The 18343-nt window shown below is 44.4% G+C and overlaps 1 long non-coding RNA gene across 1 annotated transcript; it reads right to left on the bottom strand.

The window, feature by feature from the left end:
- Positions 1-884: 884 nt before the first annotated feature.
- LOC125392269 (uncharacterized) lies at positions 885-17695 on the bottom strand. The gene is made up of 3 exons (XR_007229451.3): positions 17554-17695; positions 4474-4800; positions 885-1129 (listed from the first exon to the last, which is right to left on the bottom strand). It is a non-coding gene; the product is annotated as an uncharacterized LOC125392269 (long non-coding RNA).
- Between the last annotated feature and the right edge of the window lie 648 nt (positions 17696-18343).

Below are 18343 nucleotides of genomic sequence, written 5' to 3'. Positions count from 1 at the left end.
GGGATTTAACATATAAAGCCCACGACAAGTCCTATGTTTCAGTGCTGCCTTAGTTCTGACAGATGGGGGACCTGGGCACAGTGGTTTTGTCTTACAAAGCTAGGGCCAGCAGAATACCTTAGCAGGAGAGCCAGCTGAATGTTTCCCAGACTGAGCACTAATGTGAAACCAGAAATGCTTTTAGGGAAGTAAAAACAGAAGAGAGAGTGGCTTGTTCCTCTGAAGGGACCCATGCTCCCTTTGGCTATGAAGAGCCACTGTTGACAATGGAGCTGAAGAAATTCCAAATCCTTCCTGAATCTGAATGTTGAGTCCAGGGATCAGGCACAGAAAGTGTTTGGGGAACTTCCGCTGTCCCTTGCCAAATGTTTATTGGTTGGTGGCAAAATGAGAACAGGCAATGACAATCCAGGGACTTCTCTGCGAACCTAAGCGTAGTCATAAGTATCGTCTTATTTTGAAAGCTGACTTCCAATCCTACTTTTACTGTCAAACGTCCTTTTACAATGCTCTCTAGGAGAGGGTGCCGATGTCATTCCGATTCATTTATCGTGTCTTTGCTGGCCAAATGTGAGACTGGCAACGCTGTCAGCCTGTACTTCCTCTGGGGGCTTTTACCGGTCTAGGAAATGGAAAAGTGGGGCCTCTTTAAAGAACAGGAAGGCAGCTGCTGAAAGGGGCGGAGGTCTTTACTCTCTTTCATTACAAACTCTTGGCAGGACTGACTGCATCATCTCAGCAAGACCCGAGAGCCAGGAAGGCCATTCTGATGAGTGGCTGACACTATGGGGGGAGTGAGCCCTAGAGCGCCCTCCCCCATCTCCCAGGCAGGCGCGGGGGTGGGAGATTTCACAAGGAAAGAGAATAGAGCAAAGATCTTTTTTATCAATTCATAAAATATTTATTAAAAGTATATTGAGAGGCTGAAGAGATGTCTATGTCAGTACAATTCTTGCTGTGGAAGCTTGAGGACACAAGGGTAGACCTGTGGAATCCATGTAAAATTCAGGGCTTGGCTATGTGCATCTGTAAACCTAGTGCTGGGCAGGTAGAGGTAGGTGAAGCTTGAAGGTCACAGGTCAGTCAGCCTAGACACAGGGATGAGCTCTGAAACCATCAGAGACCCTACCTGTAAAGAGAAAATGGGGAATGGCTGAAAGAGACACCTAATACTAACCTCTGACCTCCTCAGGCGTGTATACATTTGCACATGCACTATACTAAAACACACATACACACACACACACACACACACACACACACTCACATTTCCAAAGGTAACAGAGGTTTGAATAGATATCTTTCAATAATTTCAGTGAGGACTTCAGTAGCGTGGATAGAATTTTACCAATGTAGTAATCAGTTACAAATTAATTGCGTTTTGTACACAAGCCCTTTCCAGTCAGCCAGTAATTTACAGTGGTTAGATTAGACAGTCTGGTGCCAGCAACAGAAACACTGAAGTAAAGCACTGAATTCATCCCAAAAAATACCGAGAGAGAATGCTGCAGGGTATGCATGCGTCTGTGGACAACATACTCAGCCAAGCCATCAAATACTTTTATGTCATTAGTTTATATATTTGAAGGATTGTAACACTAATGACGCTAATGTCTAAGGTAGTTTCTCTCAGCTCGAATAGCAAACTTGACCCTCAGACCCTGTGGCCCTTGTAAGGATAACCACATCATACTGCAAAGCTTTGAATTTTCTTTTCTTCTTTGGGGGGGAGGCATATCTTTTATCAATTTTTTACTTTCAATTTTTTACTTTTTTAAAAAAAAGAAATCCCAGTTCCCACTCCCAGCCCCTCTCCTCCCACATCCTCCCCTCCTTCCATTTCTCCCGTCTCACCCCCCCAGAGAAGGTAAGGCTCATTGATTTGGGGAAGGTCCAAGGCCCTCCCTACTATATCTAGACTGAGCAAGGTATCCATCCAAAGAGACTAGGTTCCCAAAAAGCCAGTACAAGCAGTAGGAAGAAATTCTGGTGCCACTGCCGGTGGCCCCGCAGTCTGCCCCAGCCAAACAACTGTCACCCACATTCAGAGGGACTAATTTGGACCTATGCTGGCTTCTCTCCTATCTGACTGGAGTTGGTGAACTCCTATTAGCTCAGATAAATTGTTTCAATGGGTGTCTTCATCATGGTCTTGACCTCTTCTTAACACAGACCACAAGGTATCAGACAAACATCATCCGTGTCATGGGTTTCCCTGTTAGAATTAAAATCCAAAAGGTTTTCTTTTTTCCAGAATACAAGTCATGCCGAGATATAATCCTGGGAATGAGAGGCAGACAACGTGGTCTACTGAGTCTTGAGAACAGGGTGGGTGAGGGATTGTGAGTAGTGTTGCTTGGTTGAATGTTGCCTGATCACTTCCTCTCTGGGAGTTTCTTTTCAGATGGCTTTCTCCTAAGTCCTTTAGGGCAGCATGTCTTTCACCTGTTGAAACTTTCTGTTTCCTTTGTTTTTCATTTTCTTGATTTACAGCAGCCAATCTCTCCAACCAGGGCCATTTGCCTGGAGCATTTCCAACTGTAAACATCTGACACTGTTTGGGTCAGAGGGGACCATGTCTTCTACGGTCACAAACACAGAAACTATCCCCAGAGTACTGCAAAGGAGGTCATTTGTCCCTCTGTTCTGCCATCACGCTGGTTATAAACCCACTCATCTGTCTTTCCAATCATTTGCTCATTCACCCAATAGATTTTATTCTCCAGTGTACTTGGAGTGATGACTGTGTTCTCAACATGGGTAATGCTATCTTATCTTTGATTGTTTAAGTGTCTTCCCTCACAGGAGAATACCTTGAAGGAGGCACTGTGGCCATTGCCATTCCCAATGCCTGGTGCGGAATGTGATATGCAGGCAGTGCCTCCAGCCCAGGGAGATCTGTTGCCTACATATCTCCCTTTGAAGGAATTTGGTGTCCCAGGCACTAGGGAAGCTCGTGTCTATTATGACACTGTGGGCGCTTCTCCTTCTCCCTTTTTTATGTGTTGCCCCTTGGACAGATGAGAAACTGAGGCTCAGAGAAGTCAAGTGATTTGTGCCACCTTCAAGCCCTGATGGGTGATAGATCCATGACTCCAGCCCGAAAGATTGTCTCTAATTCTTTCCAATGAACATTTCACTATACAGTCTCAATGCTGATGGAATAAGTTAATGAGTAGCCCTCACTAGGAGGCTGGGAAGATAACGTGGCTAATAAATGCTTGCTATGCAAGAATGAAAACCTGAGTCTCACATAAAAAATACCAGCCCTAGTGGCACATGTAAATAGCTGTGAGGACAGAGGTGGGTGGATACCTTGGACTCACTGGCCAGCAAACTTATCCAAATAAAGGGGCTCCAGACCAAAGAGAGCCTCTGCCTTGGAAAACCAGATGTGCAATACCCTAAAGAATTACATTAAGGTCAACACGTGGCCTCTGCATGTTCACATAGGTACACATATGCACACACACACATACACACAGAGGGGGTTGGGGTATAATGACATGCATTAGGGTCACAGGAGTGTGAGGGTGACCTACCGTACAGCATAGCAACCCTTACATAGTAAACCCAAAAAGCAGAAACTCCCTGAACAACCTCAAACTCTGAAACCCTGCTAAATATTTCCTTTAACAGTTTACACATATGTCTATCGATTATAGAATGTCTCACACGGCGTTGACGGCAAAACTGTTTGGGAACAGACCACAATGAGCATCTCCAGCGAGCTGAACACATTCCCAATCTCCTGAGTCCTTTGCTAATTCTCCTTCTAACTGAGTCTGGGAAGTTTAACATGTAAATACATTTACTTCAACAGTGTGTCTTTTAGTCAGAAGGGAAAAGAAAACACAATTAAACCAAAAAATTCATGGTTTTAGAAAAGATAAATAAAGCCTACAATGCGGTGATTGGGAAAATTCTGATGAGTAAATAGACAAAAAAAAAAGTGCTTCCCACCATTCTCATTTGCTGAATATTGACTAAATAAGTGCTGGAATGTGGGCTGTTCACAGATTAATTTGCCAGTTCAGTGTGCAAACTCCTCTGAGCTTCAGCAAGCTGGACTCGGTCCTCAGACCTGATTTCATTACAGCTCAGAGAGACTAGATAAAGGGGAAGATGAATGATATTTGAAATTAGTATTTCCCTACCCAGGGGCTAATCGACAAATCAGATATTATCCATTTTTTTATCCCATTCCCAAATCAAATAATTTCAGAGACTTGATCCTGACTACATAGAAAACTCAAATCCCCAGTGAGTCAGAATCACAGCTGTGACTGACTCCTCCAACCCCTCCCCATCAGATTCATTCATTTGGACTTAGATTTCAGCCTAGACTCCCATGGCAGGGGAGGGTGGGAGCCCGAGCTTGGCAGCCTCTGAAGACCTTGAAGAATTGGACCTAAATGCATCGGCTCGTCTTTGTGTCACATACAATAGGAACTTGTGAAGATCCTTTCTTACCGGTCATTTAGTTTTCCTCTCCTGAAAGACATTCTTTGGTAATGCGGCCCCTCTCAGCATCTTAAACATCATGCAGGCTGTCACAATGGCGCCATTCAGGGCTGTGCTGGAGGCAAGCTCCGTGGGATCACAAACAGGAACTGGAAAGTTCAGGCATGCTCCCAAGGACTTGGTGGCCAGACACTGGGCACAGGGCAGGCTATGTCTCCGGACCAGAAGATGACAGGCACAGACTTGGGAGAAACTGACACAGAGGACAATGGTGTTCTCTGGTGTTTTCTCGTCTATTTGTCAGAATAATCCACACTGTTGTATATTTTAGAAAAGCTGTAGGAGATAAGATTTTGTTAGGGGATTGCAAAGTATAACATGGAGTGGCAATTTAATCTGCTATTTCATTATCAAAGTAAACAAGGAACGAAGTAAGCATTTTAACAAAGGTCTAAGATAAATTTCCAGATATCAAATTCTTGAGGCCCCAATATTTCTATTATTCAAAGGCAATAATATGTAGATATAGATTATATATAGATATATGCACTTGCCTACACCCATTTCTCTCAGAACGAAGCAATCTAGGAAAATCAAGTGAGGAGCCTCAGTGAAAACAAATTCAAAATACACTGTAAGAATATCTATATCCTCTTATTAGTGAGTCCACTCCAAAGTTCTCAGTGATATCATTGAACTACCCACTGGGACAATAAAACAACGTGTATCAATATTATCTGAAACCATTGTTGGAGGTCACATTCATGTCACTACTCAGGGCATGCTGTCCCCAGAGGAACTCTCATTATAAAGCATTACTACACAAATCAGAAGTGGGACTGGCTGGTCGTGAGCTTCAGCAACGAAGAATCACTATCTTCCTTCTCATGGAATCCAAACAAGCTGAAGAACCCTTTTCTCCAGCAATGATGCTCAGCCAAAGCCCCTTCTTGTGAGACTCCATGATGGTCATGGAAAAGCACTTGGCATTTTGTAACTTCACTTAAACCTATAACCATGACAACTTATTTGGCAAGCAAATGCCATTAACAAGGCAAGGGAACTCAGTCTTGGAATTTCAAATTTCCATCTACTCATTCAGAGGAATTGGAGACTCCCTCCTCCATCAGCAGATGCAGCGCACGGGGACACAAATCTCATGTAGGCTGGAGAGATCCTTTCTAGATGTCTGCAGTGTCTGGGAGGACGTTGCTGCCCCAGCCAGAGGTGGTTGAATATTTGCTCTGTTACGTGACTGTATCAAGGCAAGAGATGGAAGCTTCAGTTACAGGGGAATAGGCTCTGTTCGTCTACTGTCGGGCACAGAGACTAAAGTCAGGTGCATACCCAAAGGGTCACGCATTCACTCCAAGTAAAGGTATTCTGACCATTTCCATGATTCCAAGAGGATGCTAGAGACTGAGGATGGTTGACACCATCGCGAGGTTCGGAGAGGATAAGACTTCTGTCACTCCTGCAGAACTGTCATGACCCTCAATCAAGGGACCAAGCATGAGGCTGTAAAGTAATGGATGATGGAGAACCAGTGTCCCATACATCTAGGTGAGGAGGAAGAATCCATCAAAACAAGTTAGACTGAGCTAAAGAGTCCTCCCAAGGAGACAGAAGAATCTGGTGAGACAACACACAGAGGTGATGGGTTGTGGTTATCATATAAAATTCTCCATATGAAAAGTCTCCAGCTTGAGTGTCACACTCAGTAGCTGAAAATTTAGGCACTGGATTTTGAAGATGATGTCAGTAGAGATTATGGGTTGTCTCCTGAGAGGCTCGACATGCCCTGACCGTTGCAACCTCCTCACAGAGTTTATGCAAACTGCCCAGGGCCAGATCCTCTTGGAAGACTAACCACCTATCCATGCAGATGACAGGACCAGAGCAGAAACAGTATTCTCCAGGAGCATGGACCTTCATGTGGCAGCAGAATGTCACTCTCTTCCTGAGACCTATGAACCAGGCAAAGCCATTGCTGAACTTGGGCTGGAGAAAGTAGCTGTAACCTCAACACTCCAGGGACAGCAAAGAGGACATAGACACTCACTGTAAATGCTATAAATGATTGTACCTTAATGGCAGGTTCCCTGCCTGGGCCTGGCTTAGGGCAGTGGAGACATTTATTCATTAGTTCTCTGCTTAGCCAGTGTCTAATCAGAATTTTGAGGGCAATATAAAGGAATAAATTACTAGGCATCCCTAGCAGTCCAATTAAAAGACTTCTTTATAAAAGTGAAAAATATCTGTCTGGGATAATGCATCACCACTGAGCATACAGCTCTGACATCACTTATTAACTGAAGACAGACGTTTTCAGACTTCTTAGAATTCAGTGGCATAACCTGGCAATGGCTTGGCTGTGTGGTGTTGAACTGAATCCTCGGCCACTTTAGATTAACTGTTCATGTAGGAGCTGGGAATACCTTGAGAGATGACATCACCTTTCCCCACAGAGATGGAGGCACTCACAGGCAATTGCACATGGCATATGCTTGCAGAGATATTAGAGAGTGTGACGAGGCTACAGGAAAGGGGAGCTGACCTGGGCGGCACCAGGAAAGGGCAGCTCAAGAAGCAACATCTACAGTGTGTCAGCAAGGGCAGTGACAACTTGCCTGGTGGCAAAAATGACCGGATGTGCCTAAGGCTAGGACCAGACAAGACTTTTTTCAGGTTTCTGTCTGTCACTTCCAAGAGTCTCGGGGGTCATTATATCTGCAGTATCCAAGTGGCCTGACTGGGTTCTGTTTGTTTGCATTTGAGTTCTGCCAATATCTTATACTGCTTTTGCAATTGTCTGGCTGTTTGGTCGGTTTTGCTTTACTCTACCACCTGCTTGAGTAAGAATGGTTTGACAGGAGGCTGACCCCATGCCAAAACACAATTAGGTAATTGATTATCTAGGAGGGGGTGTGAATTCAATCCGGCTTTCATCCCTAACAATAAGCAGAGAAGGGGAATGTTAGAGCACCAGCCCCTCAAACCAGCTGCAATGGCTTGCGTATTGATATTTAAATTCTAATTTAAATTGGAAATTGTGTTCCTCAAGGATGATGTTCAGTAAAGAATAGAGACTCTCTCTGACTAAAATAAAGAAGGAAGGAAGTATTACAGCAGAGAGTGCTTTTCCAGCGTGCCCTGCAGAGGATTTTCTTAGCAGCAATATGGAGAAGGAGTTTTTTAAGCATGCTACCTTGGTCTCCTTTCCTGTCACTGAGTTAAGAGCACCTTAAAGGAGAAAGGGCTTCTGGGTAAGAGTCCAACCTTGTCGGGTAGTCAAGGAGGTAGGAACTTAAAGCATCTGGTTACATTAAATTCATAACCAAGGGTAGAGAGCAATGCATTAATGCACGTGTGCTCATTCAGGTCATGAAATGATGCTACCCATATTCAGGGTGGATCTTCACAACTCTCTTAACCCACATCTCCCCCATGGGCTCTTATTTTGCATTGCTTGGTTACCAGGAACTGAAGCTGTTTGACAGGATTAGAAGGATTGGAAGATATGGTCTTGTCATACTAGGTGTGGGCTTATTGGAGGAAGTAAGATGCTGGGTATAGACTTTGAGGTTTCAAAAGCCCATACCAGTCAGCCAGTCAGTCTCTCTCTCTCTCTCTCTCTCTCTCTTTCTCTCTCTCTCTCTCTCTCTGCTTTCAGATCAGAATGTAGCACTCAGTTATTTCTCCAGCATCACATCTACCTACTGCCAAGCTCCCTACCATGAAAATGGACTAGGCCTTTGAAACTGTAAGCCAAACCCCAGCTGAATGCTTTCTTTTGAAAGAGTTGCTTTGGTCACCGTGTCTTTTCACGGCAATAAAATAGTGACTAAGACAGTAACCTAATCTTGATACTGAGATTGACTTCCAAGAAAATTCTGCCCAGTGTCAAGTTAACAAACTAACCATTTCAATTCAATCCCATGTCAATACCCAAGGACACTTTTAAATCATAACCTTCTATCCCTTGTCTCTACATGTTCATGCTCATGCTATCATATAAAATATATGATATATATATTGAATTTATATAATATATTCAAATCTAATCATAAAGTCCCCATAGTCATCACTAGTTCCAGTATTCCAAAAGACCAAGGTCTCTCTACTGAGAGTCTTATAAAATAAAAATAAAAACAAACAAACAAACAAAAAGCATAATTGTGTGGAGTAAATACTTTTGTTCCAAAAGGTGAAAAAAAATGATCTCAACAAAACAAAAATAGTAGGGAAGACACAAAATCCCTCAACTCCATGTTTGGTATCTTGGGCTCATGACGAAATTGGCAGGGTACCAAAGACTTGGTTAGCTCCACTCTTCCAATCCCTGTATCACATAGTGCACACAGCTTCTCTACCATGGCTACCCTGCTCCATGCTTGTGGCCTCCTTGACGGATGGCACCTGGTCCTCACATCTCTACTATTCTGAGGTCTCCATGCAACTCAGGCTTCATCTTTATAGCTTCACCCACTGCCTCTCAGGCCCCTCCATGGAGTTCAGCCTCCACTGCTCTCTGTGACCCACTAAATATTTCTAACTTCAATGCCTTTTTTAAAAGATGTATTATGAGAAGAATGTTACTAAATCCTGAAGTCACCTTGAGATGTAACCCAGCCCTTTGGATCAAGTCTGTATCTGTATATTGACCCTGAGAAATCATTTTCATATTTCTAGAACAGAGTGCTATGATTCTCCTTAATGGTGCTAATTGCTTTGCTCTCTGCACTCTCCTTGATTAAAACTTTAAGCTTGCCCATGCACCTTCCTGTCATCAAAAAATAAGTAAATTTTCTTTCAGTTCAACTTTGCTCTGGTTCTTGGGGTAGGAACAGAATGATGACAGAATCTTGGCCAAAATATTAGATAGATTTTCCATAACCCATTTCCTAACAGAGTCCTTGTCCCCCTCGGAAACCTCATGAGCCAGTCCTGTCCTGTCCTCATTTCCCTTGGCGTTGTTGTCTTGCAGACGTCTACAGGAATGGCTCATTAAGTTCTGCTCCCAGCATTAAATGACTTCTCCAGCCCAAAGCTCCAACTCTCCCACATTCTTCCCACAAAAGAGTTCCAAAGTCCTGAGTGACGCATGGTCACGTTTGTTACATCAACTGTCCCATTCCTTGGTACCCATTTCTGTCTCCATTTCTTTTCCTGTTTCAGTGGTAAAATACCCTAACCAAAGATCCTTCAGGGAGTGAGGGCTTCTGGATTAAAATCCATCACGGCAGGCAAATGAAGGTGGTGGGAATTAGAGGCGGTCAGTCCTATCACACTAGAGGCGGTCAGTCATACCACACTAGAAGTGGTCAGTCACATCACAGTCGTAGTCAGGAGCGGAGAGCAGTGACTTAAAGTGTCCTGGTGTGCAGCTTGCTCCCTCTTCTCTCTCAGTCCACAGCCCAGCCCATGAAATGGTACCATTCGCAAACACGGTGGACCGACCCAACTCAATGAACCCAGCTGAGGAAATTCTTTATAGGTATGCCATAGTCCAACCTAATCTTGATATTGAGACTGCCTTTGTGGGTGTCAAAGCAACAGTCAAATAAAGCCATCCACCTTCCTCGCATGAGCAAAGGAGAAGGAAGCTGAGGACAGACTGCGTGGTTGCCTTGCCAACTTTCTATAGTGGGCATTTGACCTTGGGGACACACTGGAGAAATTGGGATTTTCTCCTAAAAATGTTTTAGTTTCATAAAACTAAAAACTAAAGCTATCCAGAAGCCCCCGCAGGTACTACCACCTCAGAGAGCCACTGTGAACAGATGAAAAGCCATATGACCCTGAGCTGTCCTCACAGACACCACTGAGGAGAGCCTATACCCCTAGACAGCCAGGCTATGGAGCACTCCAACACTTCATCATTTTCTCTAATACCCAAGCCTCTGTTTCTTTATACTTTTCTTTCCTGCTTTGATTTTCCTCACTTTTATGCTGTATGTTGCTTTTCCCATGGGTAATATACCTATCTGCATTAATTTTCTTCAAAGGGTCCCTATCCCTAATGCCTCAGACTTTCAGGAAGCTGATACCTGTTAAAGGGTATAAAAGCATCTACCTCATTGATTCAGCACTTGGAACAGCTCTTTACCTACCTGTAGATCAAACTTCATCTGACCTATAAAGGGAGAACCCTACCTACCCCTGCTATAGGAGCCCGATGATCAACCTGATCAACCAGAGCCCCCGCCCCCACTCTCCTTATTCTCTCAGCCTTGTTCAGTGGGTCTGAAATTTTGATCAGGACACATTTGCCTTTTACTTCCATCCTTTTCTATTTGTAGATGCTGAACTCGGTATAAGTACACACTTGACCCTCCCTCAACCTTGGGCTACATTTTCTACCCAAAAGCCAGCATGTGACTGAGAAACTCCAGCCCTTGCTCTTGAGGAGAAAAAAGAAGGCAAACACCTATGATCTAAATACAGTGTTAACTCTAAGCAGGAAGAGAAGACAGGAGTAACAACAGACAATTGAACTAATCACTTTCCCTTCCCAGTGACTCTGTGGAGCAGGTCATTGTCTTGCTTACACTCCATGTCATGGGGGCCTCTCCTGAACCCTGTCACATGAAGATTTTCAGCATTATTGTGACAGTCCTCTTTCTCTTCACTTACTCTATGTCTTCTCTTTGGGCATTGTGCTAAGGACAGCGACATAAACCTCTGTGCTCCATTCTAACTGCGTTCTGCTGCAAGGCATCATTACTCACAATGTACTGAGCAGAAATCAGGATCCAGACAAAAGTGATTGATCCTCCTCACCACCCATGCAGCAAGGGCAGACTCTGAGGAAGGACTGCTGTCTCTCCTTGCCACTTTTTAATTTCTACTAACCCCACCACTAAAACATGTTTCTTTAACCATACATGCTAGCCTGTGTCCGGCCTTTTCTCTGTCTACACCACTTTCCTCGCTGGTTTCAAATGACCTAATCCTGCTGGGGACAAAGGTCACTGGAGCCTCAGACATTCTGGCACTTCTTCCCTCAAAAGGGTCTTCAGAAGCTGTGGGACAGATTGTTGTCCATATGGCCTCAGCCCCTTTGCCTTCTCCCCAGCATTTCCTTCTTCAAGACCACTGCTGACCTTGTAGGGGGTCTGACCTCCAACTCATTTCTGGGTCTCATTTTCATCTATTTCTCTATAGCACTAGCCCTGTGGCTTTTGAATTCTAGACCCTGCTGCTGCCCGACTCTTCAAACCAGTCAACAGGTCTGTCCAAATTTCCCTTTGTACTGTCCTTGCAGTTACAACCGTATTTCCTTCCCAAACTCCAGCTGTTATTGCATTCCCTAATTGCCAACCTCACAAAGTCGCCAAGCATGAGCTTACATGGAGCTATCCATTTTTTCTTCCCAGTTCTTGACCCCAAGCCCAGGCAAGAGATCAGCAGAGGTGATGCGGGTTGGAAGCCATACTGCATAAAGCCCTAGCCTGGTTGTCTCTATGGGTCTGTTTACTCCAGCTAGATACATGAAGGCTATGTGGGGATCAATGCAAATATCTAAAACATCTTCAGAATCATAGGTTTGATGAGCCCTTCATTCTTCCAGCTGTGTCTTCTAACATTACAGAATTGATCCACAGCCCCTGGGAACACGCCTGAGCAGAGTGAGCCTTGATTCTGCGAGTGCACAAGTAAAAGACTGACATGTAAATTAAATACAAAGATTCAAGGCAACTTCACAAACCCCACGATATAAATTCTTCATGGGGAAGCATATATGATGAACTTCACAGGCTATGCTGGCCATTTGGTCTCGTTACACCCTCTCTTCTCCAAGATCCCTGTCTAATTTCCCACAATACTATGAGACCAGTACACAAAGAACACTTCTTACTTATACATTGTCTAAAAATGGTTGATGACCACAGTTGAACAATAAGTCCCTGAAGTTCAGGGTGACATCTGTCTGCTTTTCTGTAGTTCCCTCCAAATCCTACTGTTAGAGACAACTGATTTAAAAATAGGACAAGTTAATAAATCCTCACACTTTTCATACGAATTTTGTCTCAATCACATTATTCTGCATGTCAAAATCTCTTATCGGCCTTTCTAGGATGATATACTAACTGCTCAGATTTCTAATTTGACTAATGTTTAGGGTATGTGCATTTTAATTGTGAGTAATTCTACCAGTACTGGTCCATTTAGAGCAGAGTGCTTATAATTCAATCTAGTTACATATAAAGAAATTAATAATGTTAAAATTTTTTAAAATGGCCAAAAACATCACTGATAAAGACTTTTTAAAATCTTATATGTATGTGTGCACGTCTCTGTGTGGGTGTGCATGAGTGCACGTGCAGGCTGAGGCCAGATGAGGACATCAGGTCCCTGGAGCTGCAGGGACAGCTGGTTGTGAGCTGACATGAGTCCCAAGAACTCAGGTCCTTGAGGTGAGCAGTATGTGCTCTACTGAACCTTCTCTGATTCATCCTGTTTTCAACACTTAATCCAAAGAGATTTCAAACACAGCCCACTTTCCCAGTAAGTGCAGGCCCTCTCCCACCTTTTTTTCTCCACACCATATAAGCCCACACCACTTAGTTCTTTTGAGGATCACAGGGGTTTTGTAAATGCTTCATTGCATCAAGAGTTACAAGAAGTGCACAGCTCTAGCTGTACCTTTTAGAACACTGGAAAAAAGGAAAGCAGTCTATAAGCACTGTAAGCTGAACAAGGACAATACCAATAGACATGCCAAGGTGGGCAGGGAGAAGTCTACACAGTCTCAACTCTGTATAAAGAACTGTAGGAAACTGAGGAATGCTGGGAACAGGAGAGGTGGTCATGCCCAGAGAAGAGCACTCCAATTGGTTGTCCAGTGCCAAACTGTCATCCCTGGAAATATACCTACAATAACATACAGAGTAAGCAGTTTACATTTTGAAATATACATATATGTGTGTGTGTGTGCATATACATATATGTATGCATTAACAGTCAATAAAAAGAGGCCATGAATTTGAAGGAGAGTGGGTAGAGGTATAGGGAGGGTTTGGAAAGAGGAGAAGGAGGGAAATGTAATTATCATCTCAGAGGAAAAGCTCCCTTTGGTTCCTTTGTGACCTCCCTTGTCACTGACCACACCATGCTGGGTTGAACTGCAGAAGGCAGAGTTTAGAAATTCTGCAAAGACTTGGGATCAAGCACAGGCCATGGTGTCTTCATGTGACCAGAACAGAACCTTCTAGACTTCAGTAGAGCGAACCTTGGACTCACACAACCATATTTAATGGATGGGTCGGGTACCACAGATGCTGGGTCAAATGCTGGCACTGGGCTTGGGTTGCCACGTGGATAGGACCCATCTCCTTCATTCAGTGATCACTCTGACACACTGCAGAGACCAGCATCTCCCAGGACAGGTCTTCCAGTGAGGAGGGTCACTGAGATGTGCAGGCAAAGAACAAGACCTCAGGTTTTGGAAGCTGGTCTTGGTTTGGTCAGGCAGAAAATGACAAATGATTGTTCAGCCTCAAACCCTCTCTAACGGCTTGGGCTGAAGGCTTGGCTGCTTCACCTCCTGATAGCATAAAATCCATTATGCATCTGAAGTCTACAGCAACTTTCCTTCCTCTTACTTTGAAAAGAGAAAGAGTAGAAAGGTCCATGTGCTTGGAGAGGGGCTAGAGTAGACGGCCACAGTTTCCTCTGCCTTGTCTGTAGCCACCCTACTCCTTTCATGTCCACTTTTCTCTTCAAGCTCCTTGTACACTTTGAAGAACTGAGGGCTTTGCAAAGCGTGTGATTGATTCAAGGCACCGAATGGAGGCTACTCTCCCAGCACAACCATCTGCTAAGCCAGCAGATTCCCCCAGGCAGCTGCTCATAGCAAATGCGACATAACACCTTCAGGCAAATTGCATGACCTAGATGCCAGTAGACTAGCTGTTCCTGAACCATTCTGTGAGATGAAGGCTTTAATCTTGGCAGCCAAAAATATAGCTCCTGGATTGCTCCAATATAAGACCATTTTCCTATTTGTCAAATACAAGGGGTTCCCTTCCTTCGATAAAGACCCACCCTGTCCTTCTGGGAAGAGTGTTCCATGCCCACAGAGCATGGATGCCTTCCTTTGCTCTATACTGTGAGTCAGTACAATCTATCTGGACAGGCACTTACAGAATGTATTTGACCTGGTATACAATTATCTCCATTTATAAGAGTGATAAAAGAGAAACAGAAAACGTTCTTATTTTTGCACCCTCCCCATGTTCATCTTTAAGCAATTTTAAAGTCCACGCTTAGAACAGTCTAGCTATGAACAACACCGAGTGTCTACTAGGGAAAGCTTATTCTATGGAGTCAGTCATCTGGCTAGCGTGCTAATGAGTGCCTTCTGCAGGCTTCTTTGTCCAGAGCTGATGGCAGAGGCACGCAAACACAGCTCAAAGGTCAGAAAATGAAAAAGAGAGCCTCTGACAATACAAACGCAGATTGCTTATCACTGAACGTGTGCTTCCCGCTCCTCCTCAACCAGGTGGAGCAAAAACCTAAAGCAAGCAGTTCCGATTGAGAAGCTCGCCAGCCAGGATGTTTTAAAATGTTGCTGAATGATTAAACACAAATCCTTAAATGGAGAGAGCTGGTTTGTATTAAATATCCCAGAGCAAGCCCTGTCTTCCCACGCTTGTGCCCATGTCTGGCTGCTGGCTGATAAACACGGTGGCTTTAAGATATGACTTATTAGCATGCCTGTATATTTCTACCTCACGCAGTCACCAAGGGGCGATTGTTATCTCTTAATTGAATTCTGTGCCAGCAACTGTGTCTTTGTGTGCTTGCCATTATAATTTCAAGGACGGTAACTTCATTTCCTATTTACAAATAATAACGATAAAAATATAAAGTTGTATGTTTATGAACTCTTGCATGTTGGTGTATAAGCTTGTGCTTATGTATGTGTGCATGCATGTGTGTGTGTGTGTGTGTGTTTATAGGGCCACTTGAGGCCACTATACATTACAGAAAGACACAATTTAATAAGCAATATAGAAACACACATCTCCAACCACGTGGCACTTTTCTGGCTGTAGCTGGTGAAGCTACAATATGGAAGCAGACATTTATTTTTTACTTTCTGTACAATAATATAATCTGATGTGATGGGCAGAATACTCAATGCACAGCTAAGAAGCTGTTCATTTATAAACCTGTCTTTTCCCTTAGCTTGAGAGAGTAAGTCACAGCAAACCAGTTAGTCCTCCATAGATTTCAGAGCCCCAGTGTCTGAAACAGGCTTCACCTGTAGCAAGGTTCCAGAAGACCCCTGGGTGAGTCAACATGGAACCTTGTCAGCTGTGTCAAGCACAGTGAGGCTGGGACTTGGGATGCCACCTGCCCGGGGCTAACTATCTTGGTGCCTATCAGATTCCCGTGTCTTCTTCTAGAAAAGCAGTTATTTCTGAGACTCAAAGCGTCTCATAAAGAAACACTAAGTAAAATGTATAGGGTCATGTCAGGGGACTCACTGGGAAAGAAACGTACTGTGCACTAACAAGTACAGATGTTTGTCACAGCCCGAATGACTCTGCCAATGCCTGTAAGAGACATTTCCGGGTCACCAAAACCAGAAGAGGTCAGCTGCCCAAACACTCTAGAGGTGTGTGCTTGGGGGGGGGGCGTGGATCTCGGGACAGCAACCATCGCCTGGGTGGGGGCAGGAGGCACTGCTGTATCTACTGGGAGCCTCTTCTTCTACGTGGAACCCTTCCCTTTGGGAACCCCAATAGCAGAGGGGAGGTGTAATGCAGCTCTCACGGCAAACAAGCCATGAGCATGAGATCTCCCTGGGCTCCTTTCTGATGTGCGGATTGAAACTACAGCACAGGGCTGGTACAATGGTGCCGCGGGTAACGGCAGCAAGTGCCAAGCCTGCAAACCTGAGTGTCAACCCAGGGCTGCCCATGGTTGAAGAAAAGGGCAATTTTCTCAACATATCCTCTGCCTACCACTGGTGTGCCTTGGTGCGTGCACTCATGCACACCCATGAACAGACAAATGAGATAAACTCTGCAGTGAAAACCCAATGGAAATAATAAAAGGCAGCTCATGGAACTCACTGACACACTTGCTTAAGGACTCTAACTTGTCTGTGATGTGCCCTGGCTTGGCAGTAGCTGCTGCCCCAATGTCTGGGTCAACACTGGTCTCAGCAACCCTGCTCCCCAGGAAACAGAGCTCTGGGCCTCACGTGGAGCTGGGACTTCACAGGACCCTGTGTTCCTCCTTCAGTGAAGTGCTCAAGAAAGAATTCTCCCCAGGACCTCTAGCTTCCTCGGGACACAGAGCAGTCTAAAATCCAAAGCCATTGCTCTAGATAATGTTTCCAGGCGTTGGGGGAAAGGCAGCCTGCTTTTCTCAAGTCAATTCAAATTAAGGTTAGAGTGTGCATCGTAACACATTGACTCTTTTCAAAGTAGAAAAGTGAAGAAAACGCTCTTCTGACAAAATAAACAGAGAGCTTACAATCAAATTCCCTGAGAGCCAGAGGAGGGTGGTGTGGTGTGCTGGGGAGAAATGGAAGGCCAGCACACAAACTAGTGTTACCAATTGAAAGTGGGTGTGGGTGGAATGGAAAAGAAGCAGAGATCACTGTGGTGCTGATGAAAATGACACGGGGCCTATGGAAGGAAGGCATCAGTGACTTGTTTGACTTGACACTTAAAAGCCAAAGCAGCAGCATGGGTCACACATTCTGAGCCTATGAAGCTCCATGGGAATGACATGGGGATCCAGAAACTCAGGTGTGTTCAGGGTGTGCCAGTGAGGTAACCACTGAGGCAAAAAGAGAATGAGCTAACCTTGAAAACAGAATGAACACATGGTTCAGGGTGAAGCCAGAAGGCAGGATTACAATCACACATAAGGAAGGATTTATAGCCGCAGTAATGGTAAACCTTTGTTCAGACATGGATCGGTAGTTCACCGGGGACAGCTGAGCCAGTCTCTACACGGCTTCACTTTCCTTCCTAGAACGAGGATGATAATCCTGATATAATAGTGAAAATTCATTTCAAAGGCTGTGTGAAGTCTGACCCATCACAGTCCCATTAATGTCACCTGTTCAAGCATAGCATTAATACAGTTGGGATGTCCGCCCTTCCCATGAGAGCCGGAGAGAAAGGGGGAAGTCAGTCTGAGCAATGGTTGAAGTCCTCACATCAACAATGGTTGATTCAAGCTGAAGTGACACTAGAGGGTGAAAGAGGAGAAACAGGCATGGAATCTTAGAGACAACCAGCTGTGATAGCCTACTGTGACATGCTTGGAATCTTAGAGACTCCAAGAGCAAGGCAACCAGCTGTGATAGCCTACTGTGACATGCTTGGAATCTTAGAGACTCCAAGAGCAGGGCAACCAGCAGAGACTCCCTACCATAAGCAGACATGAATACAAAACAGAGGTTAACAAGGGAATTCAGAGACCAAACCTAGGCAACTGTGATTATTATGAGGCCACCCTCTCACACCTGAGGATGAAGACTCTGAATTTTGGGGGGAAGATGACAAGCAAATGTATAAATCTGTCCTCACAGACAAGCAGAACCATGTCTGGAGAGAGACCTGGGCGTCAATTGCATGGAGACCAAAGTCAAAGTGGGTCAGATCTTCCAGAAAAAAATAAATCTTAAAAAACAGAGAAGAGATACAGAGGCAAGTTTTCAGGGACCCCCTCATTCAGAAGTTCATAAAGAAGACTAGCCCATTCATCACCGTACTGCCTGCTATAAAATGCTAAGTATATTTTTACTGAGATGATCAAATTTTTTCCTCAAATTTTCATTTCTGTGGACACCTTAAGTTTGGCGTGATATTAATGTAATACACCAAATGTCCCCTGAGAAGTTTAA

The sequence above is a fragment of the Myodes glareolus genome, chromosome 1, assembly GCF_982192425.1.
Source record: "Myodes glareolus chromosome 1, mMyoGla1.1, whole genome shotgun sequence".
NCBI lineage: Eukaryota > Metazoa > Chordata > Mammalia > Rodentia > Cricetidae > Myodes > Myodes glareolus.
The sequence above is the reverse complement of the archived record's forward strand: the minus strand, read 5'-3'. Positions and strand labels throughout refer to the sequence as shown.